Source organism: Ornithorhynchus anatinus, chromosome 5 (genome assembly GCF_004115215.2).
Source record: "Ornithorhynchus anatinus isolate Pmale09 chromosome 5, mOrnAna1.pri.v4, whole genome shotgun sequence".
Lineage (NCBI taxonomy): Eukaryota > Metazoa > Chordata > Mammalia > Monotremata > Ornithorhynchidae > Ornithorhynchus > Ornithorhynchus anatinus.
The window spans coordinates 80,803,433-80,812,451 of NC_041732.1; the positions used below are offsets into that span (position 1 = coordinate 80,803,433).

Sequence of the window (9,019 nt, forward strand, 5' to 3'; positions counted from 1 at the left end):
CGCTTAGAACAGTGTTCTGCACATAGTAAGCACTTAACAAATACCAACACTATTATTATTATTAAGATAGTAGGAGATTCTCTCCCTTTTACAGATGGGAAAACTGAGGTCCAGAAGAGTTAAGTGACTTGCTCAAAGTCGCCAAGCAAGCCAAGGGCTTCAGCAGCCTCTCAGGCAAAGTATGGCTCTGTACCAGATCCTTTCAGCCTGACCCAATCCCTGTCCCACTTGGGGTTCAAAGTCTAAGTAGGAGGAGAACAGGTTTTGAATCTCCATTTTACAGCTGAGGATACTGAGGGACAGAAAGCACTAAGCACTTGGGAGAATACAGTACCACAGAGTTGCTAAACATACTCCCTGCCAACAGAAAGCTTCTAGTCTGGGGTTTGCGGGGTGGGAGACAGGCATTAAAATAAATTACAGATATTTAGGTAAGTGCTGTGGGGTGAATATCAAGTGCTTAAAGGGTGCAGATCCAAATGTGTAGATGTAAGCTCGTTGTAGGCAGGGAATGTTTCTGTTATACTGTACTCTTCCCAGTGCTTAGTACAGTGTTCTGCACACAGTCAGCTCTCAACAGATATGGTTGACTGACTTGAAGAGAGAGGGAGTAGGGGTAATAGGAGATTAGTTGGGAAAGGTCTCTTGGAGATGATGTGATTTTAGTAAGACTTGGATGGAGGGGAGAGTGATCAACTGTCATATAATAATAATAATAATGGTGGTATTTGTTAAGCGCTTACTATGTGCAAAGCACAGTTCTAAGCACTGGGGGGATACAAGGTAATCAGGTTGTCCCACGTGGAGCTCACAGTTTTAATCCCCATTTTACAGATGAGGTAACTGAGGCACAGAGAAGTTAAGTGACTTGCCCAAAGTCACACAGCTGGCAAGTGGCGGAGCCAGGATTAGAACCCATGGCATCTGACTCCCAAACAGTGTTGGCGTCTTTCTTCTTTTGGGGAATCAGCCCTGGTGAGTGGACACCCAGGCTTTACCAGGAGCAGGATCTGGAGCGGCAGAAGCAACTTCGAAGTGATTTTTCAGGCGAGGGGTTGCTGTTTAATATGTAGAATCCAGTCTGTGAATGATGTGTGTGATGTGCGTCTAAGAGTGCGGGTCCGAGAAGCTGCGTGAGTACGGGCGGGGGTGTCTAGCTCTGTGTGTGTGTGCGCGCGCGCGCGCTTGGTGCCAATCAGAGAGAACGTCCCTCACCTGAAGTTGGAACTATGACTCTATTTATTGGGTTGGACAGGCCTCTGGCCCCTGGAACGCACTCTGTTCCCGGGCATTTGCCTCAGTGAGCAGTGTGTTCTGCCGGCCCTGGGGCGAATGGGCAAAGAGGCAGCTGCCTTCACCGAGTAAGCCCTCTTTTCCTTTTCTTCAAATCCTTTTCTCGTCACCCTGACTTCTTCCCTTTATTCATCCTCCCTTCAGCCCCTCAGCACTTAAGTACATTTCTGTAATTTATTTATTTATATTAATGTCCGTCTCCCCGTCTAGACTGTAAGCTCACTGTGGGCAGGGAATGTTTCTGTTGAATTATTATATTCTACTCACCCAAGCCTTAATAGTACAGTGCTCTGCACACAGTAAGCGTTCAATAAATGTAATTGACTGACTGGCCAGCAAATAGTCTCTGAAAAAAGCAGCCTTAGGGGCTTCCCCCTGGGGGGCTACTACTGTTCCTTGAGTATAGGGATCATACCTACTTATTCTATTGTAGTCTTACAAGCACTTAGTATAGTGTTCTGCCCAGAATAAGCGTTCAATAAATACCACTGATTGACTGATTAGGTGGCTTGGCCCACAGGTAGATGTGAGGCTCGAGGGACCTCTACTTATTCTCCCTCCCTAAGCCCAAGCATGAAGGATCCCCAGCCTCGTAACCACTTCTCTGCCATCTTGCCCCTTCATCTGGAGCCTCAAAGCCCCCTCCACTTCTTCCAGCTAACCCTCTGGGTTGTCTGAGTGCAGCCGGCTGGGAAGATTTTCACACCACCTCCAGCCTCTGGATCTCTACCTCCTCTCCTTCCTCTGTACCAGGCAAGGCTTGGGGTTCCCCGGGGACAGTCGTAGTGGAGAAGATGGGGGACGATGCCCAGGCCACTGGTCCTGACAGGCCACATCTATTTTCATTTACCTTCTGAAAGAAGATTAAAAAGAAAATTCAATTTTGCCTAATGCCTTCCCCAAATGGCTAATTTATATGCTAATTAGCAAGATAGGAATCGATGAAACCTGGTAATCAATATGATATCCCAGGCTCCGGTAATGAAATTCATTTTGAGCCACACTGCTGGTGGAAATGAAGCAATTATGCAGAATAAATGGGGCAGCTCGGGAAATGGGGGCTTTCTCCATATTGCCATTGACTGCATTGTTTCCCCGGCACACTCATACGCACCGGCTCCCTCTTTTTCAGAGCCCCTGGTTTATTATTACTCTAGAAGTCTGAGGCCTATGCCACTGGGAATGAATCTGGGACAATTAGGTCATAGGAGATGCCAGGAATTCTCACCAGGCCCTAGAACTGGAAGTAGTGTGGCCTTTTGGCCAGGGAATGAGCCTGTTATATTGTAATAATAGTAATGTATTTGTTAAGTGCTTACTATGTGTCAACCACTGTTCTAAACACGGGTAGATACGGACTAATTAGGTTGGACACAGTCCCTGGTGCTCACAGTTTTAATCCCCACTTGACAGATGAGATAACTGAGGCACAGAGAAGTGAAGTGAATTGCCCAAGGTCACCCAGCAGACAAGTGACAGAACCAGGATTAGGAACCCATGTCCTTCTGACTCCCAGGCCTGATTTCTATCCACTAGGCCATGCTGCTTCCCAAGTTTTTGTACTCTCCCAAGCACTACCATGTTCTGCACAGAGTAACTGCTCAATAAATACAATTGACTGACTGCCCAGTGGGTAGAGCCCAGGGCCTAGGAGTCAGAGGACCTAGATTCTTTCCTGACTCTGCCATTTGTCTGCTATGTGGTCTTGGGTAAGTCACTTTTATTCCCTGGGCCTCAGTTTCCTCATCTGCCCAAAGGGGATTCGGTACCAATTCTCCCTCCTACTGAGACTGTAAGCCTCATGTGGGACAGGGATTGGGTCTGACCTGATGATCTTGTATCTACCCCAGTGGCCCAGTTCTTTTCATTATGATTATTAGAGCTGTCTTTGCGCCAGACCCTGGCAGGGGAAAGGCACCCTCCCACCCTGGATCTCCAGAGGCTAGTTTGGATCCTGGCTGGACTGAGAAGTTCAGTCCAGATCAGAAGAGACCTAGGGAAGCCACAGCTTTCAGCCTTTTTGTTGTTGTCTTAGGCTGTCGAGTCGTGTCCGACCCCATACTGACTCCTTGGACACCTCTCTCCCAGAACGTCCCACCTCTGTGTTCTGGTAGTGTAACCATAGAGTTTTCTTGGTAATCTGGAAGCGGTTTACCATTGCCTCCTTCCACACGGTAAACCTGAGTCTCTGCCCTCGACTCTCTCTCATACCACTGTTGCCCAGCACAGGGGAGTTTTGACTTGTGGCAGATTGCCTTCCACTCTCTAGCCACTGCTCAAGCTAGGAATGGAATGAGTATGCCTCTGCTTGACTCTCCTTCCCGTAGTTGAGGCATGGCTGAGTGGAAAGAGCACGGGCTTGGGAGGCAGAGGTTGTGGGTTCTAATTCCTGCTCTGCCGCTTGTCAGCTGTGTGACTCTGGGCAAGTCACTTAACTTCTCTGTGCCTCAGTTATCTCATCTGTAAAATGGGGATTAAGACTATGAGCGCCACGTGGGACAACCTGATTACCTTGTATCTACCCCAGTGCTTAGAACAGTGCTTGGCACATAGTAAGCACTTAACAAATACCGTAATTATTGTTATTATTACCAATTGAGTGACACGGTGTCTTCCAGCCATTGGAAATATATGGATGTGGGTTTGTTGGTGCAGTCCAGAACCACCGGCAAGCCCAGCCCGGGTCATGCCATCTGTGGAGGGCCAGCATGGACACAGATGGAGTCTTTTAAGCAGGTTAGTAAACAGACAGGAGGTGACAAACTATCCTACCACTGGGGAAGCAGGAGCTGCGGGAAGGGGCTGTAAGAAAAGGAATCCGTCAGATGCTAAGGGAGAGAGAGAGAGAGAGGTCTCCCCTGGCAACTTTCTACGTCTGGCCTGCCCTTCTGCAGTTTCCTGGAAAGTAGGGTTTTCCCGGGTATAGAAACTCAACAGGCCTCGGGAAGAGAGGATGAAAGCTCTCTAGAGGGTTCATTCATTGTGGGTAGAGAACGTGTCTATCAACTCTGTTGTACCCTCCCAAGCACTCAGTACAGCGCTCTGCACACCGAAGGTGCTCAGTGCATATGATCGATCGATTGACTACTGAGCCACTCCCTATTTTGAACTTTCTGGCTTCTCTGAGTGGTGATCAGAGACTGTGTGTTCATTCGTATGTGTAAGGAAGGGCAAGGGCAGTGTGGGGGGAGAGGAGAATGATGGCTCTAGAAAGATGGGGGAGGGGCTATGGAGGGACGGAGAGAGGGAGAGCGCAAGCGCACGAGAGCACATGAGCATGGATGGCCCACTCTGGTAAGCATGTGCCTGGCTCAGGCAGTCAAGCCCCCTTTCAGGTTTGTTTTATTCAGTAATGTGTCCCCTGAGAAGACAGACTAAGCAGCCTGGGCTACCCTGCAATTTCTCCAAACTATTTGCATGAAATACTGCAGGCAAAAAGCCCAGCTCCTGATTGGGTGTTGCTAGGTAACATCATAATCATCAGGAAATTAGGCTGGCCTTTTTTTTTTTTCCACCCGGAGTATGTGTGTGATTGCAGTGATGTGCGGGAGACGAGAGAGGGAGTGGAACAAAGAGAGATAGATGGGATGGTCTCGCAGGCGGGGACACTGCTGCAGCCACCAACCCGCATCCCACGGTAGGACGATCCGTTTCGGGGCCAGCTCTTTCCACAGCCAGGACAGTGTTGGCGTCTTTCTTCTTTTGGGGAATCAGCCCTGGTGAGTGGACACCCAGGCCTTGCCAGGAGCAGGATCTGGAGCGGCAGAAGCAACTTCGAAGTGATTTTTCAGACGAGGGGTTGCTGTTTAATATGTAGAATCCAGTCTGTGAAAGATGTGTGTGATGTGCGTCTAAGAGTGCGGGTCCGAGAGGCTGCGTGAGAACGGGCGGGGGTGTCTAGCTCTGTGTGCGCGCTTGGTGCCAATCAGAGAGAACGTCCCTCACCTGAAGTTGGAACTATGACTCTATTTATTGGGTTGGACAGGCCTCTGGCCCCTGGAACGCACTCTGTTCCCGGGCATTTGCCTCAGTGAGCAGTGTGTTCTGCCGGCCCTGGGGCGAATGGGCAAAGAGGCAGCTGTCTGGGAAGATGATCTGTGGATGTGATTGCCCTTTGGAAATGAAGCGTCTAAATCTACTTTCATTTTCAGCATTGAACTCCCGTGTCCCGATAACACGAGTACTTACATTACCTGTGCAGCTACGCTTGAATCGTCCCACGGAGAAGTGAGCCTGCCTAACTTTGTGCACCCCCTTCTTTCTCCTGCTCCAGAGAGTTTGCCATCTGCCACTGTACCTCTTCCCAGATTCCTTTGGTCCTACCTGTGCCTCCTTGGGCTCCTTGATAGGGACCCCAGCCCCACGGTGGAAGCCTTCTTTGCTGTACTCTGCTGGCCACCGCTGCTCATTGCCTTTTCCCTTTGCTGCCTGTCATTTTGATGACTCCTGAGGTTTGGTTGGAGTCTGGGCCCAGCCTACTCCTTCCTGGAGCTCTCCATCCTGGTCAGCCCTCCTCTGCCACCTCCTAGACTCTGCCTAGCTCACCTCCCTATTTGGGATCGCTCTGGGTGACTGTTTCATTCGACTCAAATGAAGACCGCTTTGGCTTTGCTTCAGAGGTTGGGTCCGGTGCAGGGTGGGAAGATGGAGAAAGGAAGAAGAGGAGGTGGAGTTAGTATTCCAAGATTCAGGAGTTGTTGGGAAAGGGGGAGGTGGATTTCAAGCTGGGTTTCATCTTCAATGAGGAGCGGAATATTGGAGGAGTGCCTAAAACTGCTGCATGGGGGATTTGGACTTGGCAATGCCTGTCTCTTGGACACTAGACTAGATTTCTGGGGGAGGTTCTTCAGTAGATGTTCAAGTTGAGAATGGATCTGGACTGGGTGAGATGGGGTCCTGTTTAAAGGAAGGAGAAGGGGCTTGGATGGCCTCTGATGAGCCTCAACTGGGAATTTTGATCCTGTGATTCCCTTTCTAAACTGTAAGGCCCCTGTGGGCAAGAAACATGTCTACCAACTCTGTTTTATTGTACTCTTTGAAGGGCTGAGTACAGAGCTCAATAAATACCACTAGTCGATTGATTGAATGAGATAGAAAATGCTTGGCAGATCGTAAAGAGAAGAGTAATATATGGCACAGGATCACAACAGCTTCTGCTCCGCGTAAGATCTGGCTTCTTATGTGTAAGCCTGCTAGTTATCATCTCCAGGTCCTCTTTTCTCTTTTTATTTTAATGGTCTTGAGCTCATTGCTTCCTCGCCAGGGACTCTGCACACTAAGGAGGTCAAAGGGACGAGGAACAGTCATCACCAGTGGCATTTACTGAGCGCTTACTGAGTGCAGAGCACTGTACTAAATGCTTGGGAGATTACAACAGAGTCGGTAGACATGTTCGCTGCCCAAAATGAACAGTCCTCTTTTCTCGACCAGTTTTCCCCCTCTTTTCTTCATTGAACCCTTTCACCTTTTCCTCTATGCATGGGAAAGGGGTGCGAGGCTACTGGTTCATCACTGCCCTTTTTCCAGTGAGACTCTGACCCCAAGATGGGAAGGAGCGAGGTCGTGGTGTAAGCAGGGGTGAGCCAGAGAGCCATCAGTTGGGGCTGAGGTGGATGCCTGATGATTGGACAGGGGCCAGGAGACTATAAGCTCCTTGTGGGCAGGGAATGTGTCTGTTGTATTCATTCATTTATTCGATCGTATTTATTGAGCGCCTACTGAGTGCAGAGCACTGTAGTGAGTGCTTGGAAAGGACAATTCAGCAACAGATAATAATAATAATGATAATGTTGGTATTTGTTAAGCGCTTACTATGTGCAGAGCACTGTTGTAAGTGCTGGGGTAGATACAGGGTAATCAGATTGTCCCACATGAGGCTCAGTCTTAATCCCCATTTTTACAGATGAGGTCACTGAGGCACAGAGAAGTTAAGTGACTTGCCCACAGTCACACAGCTGACAAGTTGTAGAGCCGGGATTCGAATCCAGGACTTCTGACTCCCAAGCCTGGGCTCTTTCCACTGAGCCACACTGCTTCCCACAACGGGCTCACAGTCTACATGGGGGAGACAGGCATCAAAACAAGTAAACAGACATCAATAACATCAATATAAATAAATAGAATAATAGATATGTACATATGTACACATGTGCTGTTGGGGGCGGGTCGAGCAAAGGGAGCGAGTCGAGGGGAGGGGAGGGGGAACAGAGGAAAAGGAGGGCTTAGTCTGGGAAGGCCTCCTGGAGGGGGTGAGCCTTCAGTAGATCTCTGAAGGGGGGAAGTGTGATTATTTGGCATGATTAATTGTACTCTGCCAAGCATTTAGGACAGTGCTGTGCACACAGTAAGTGTTCAATAAATATGATTGACTTACTGACTCACCTTTCAACTTATGGTTCTCTCCTAACTATCCCCAGAGGCTGTAGACAGAGTTCTCAGCCATTAGCCTTCTGTGCCTCTCTCCTCCCAACACTGAAACATCAATTACAGCTCCCATCTGTAGTGGGATTTCCTGACTCCAGGGACAGAGGCCTGGTGAGACCCATTACTATTAAATGGTGGTCACGGAATCCCTCTGCAGTATGAACTGTGGGTTTAATCATTCCAGGCAGAGCAGATTGCCATTTCTCTCAGGGAAGAGAGAAAGGATTTGCCGAGAGATCAATTGAAGCCCAGAGTAGAGGCTTGCCTGAGTTGAGTAACTAAAAGAGCAGAGGAGAGAAAATGTTGTAGGGGAGTGGGCTACTGAATGCACAGGTGATTTGGAGGGTAGGTAGAGCTATTGATCCCTCCCAGGGTCGCACCTGGAGAGTTTCCAGCACTCTACCAGTCTCGACTATGAGAGGGAGAGTCAAGCAGAGACATATCCATTCCATTCCTAGCTTGGGCAGTGGCTAGCGAATGGCAGAACATCTGCTACAAGTCAAAACCTGTGCAGGGCAGCAGCGTCATGGGAGAGAGTCGAGGGTGGAGACTCAAGTTTACTGCTCAGAAGGAGGCAATGGAAAACCACTTCTGTATTTTTACCAAGAAAACTCTATGGATACACTACCAGAATGATTGCAGATGGAGGTAGGGTGTTCTGGGAGAGATGGGTCTTTGGTGTCACTCTGGGAGGAGGAGAACCCATGGTTGGAATTTAAAGGAGAGGAGAGAGAAATCAGAGTGGGCAGCAGCCATATAAAGGAGAGGCAATGTTGTTTACTAGAAAAAAACGTGGGACTGGAAGTCGAGAGACCCAGGTTTGTTTATTGAATGGAACTTGATATGCGCTTACTATGTGTCAAACACCGTTCTAAGCGCTGGGGTAGGTACAAGTTGATAAGGTCGGAGACGGTCCCTGTCCCGCATGGGGATTCACAGTCTTAAGTAGGAGGGAGAACAGGTATTGAATCCCCATTTTACAGTTGAGGAGGCTGAGGTGCAGAGAAGTTAAGCGACTTGCCCAAGATCACACAGGAAATTGCAGAGCAATTGGCAGAGCCAGGATTAGAAACCAGGTCCCTTGACTCCCAAGTCTGTGCTCTTGCCACTAGGCCACATTGCTTCTCTAATCCCAACTTTGTCCTGGCCTGCTGAGTGACCTTGGACGAATTACTTAACCCCACTCTGCCTGGAATAAGGACTATACCTGATCAGATAATCTTTTAATGACCCCAGTGCTTAGCACATACAAAAGTACTTACTAAATATCATCATCATTGTTGTTATTATTATTATACAAAGA

At 48.7% G+C, this 9,019-nt stretch overlaps 1 non-coding gene across 1 annotated transcript; it reads left to right on the forward strand.

The window, feature by feature from the left end:
* The first annotated feature begins 8,078 nt into the window (after positions 1-8,078).
* On the forward strand, positions 8,079-8,216 carry LOC114812360. The gene has a single exon (XR_003760016.1). It is a non-coding gene; the product is annotated as a small nucleolar RNA SNORA7 (small nucleolar RNA).
* The last annotated feature ends 803 nt before the right edge of the window (positions 8,217-9,019 follow it).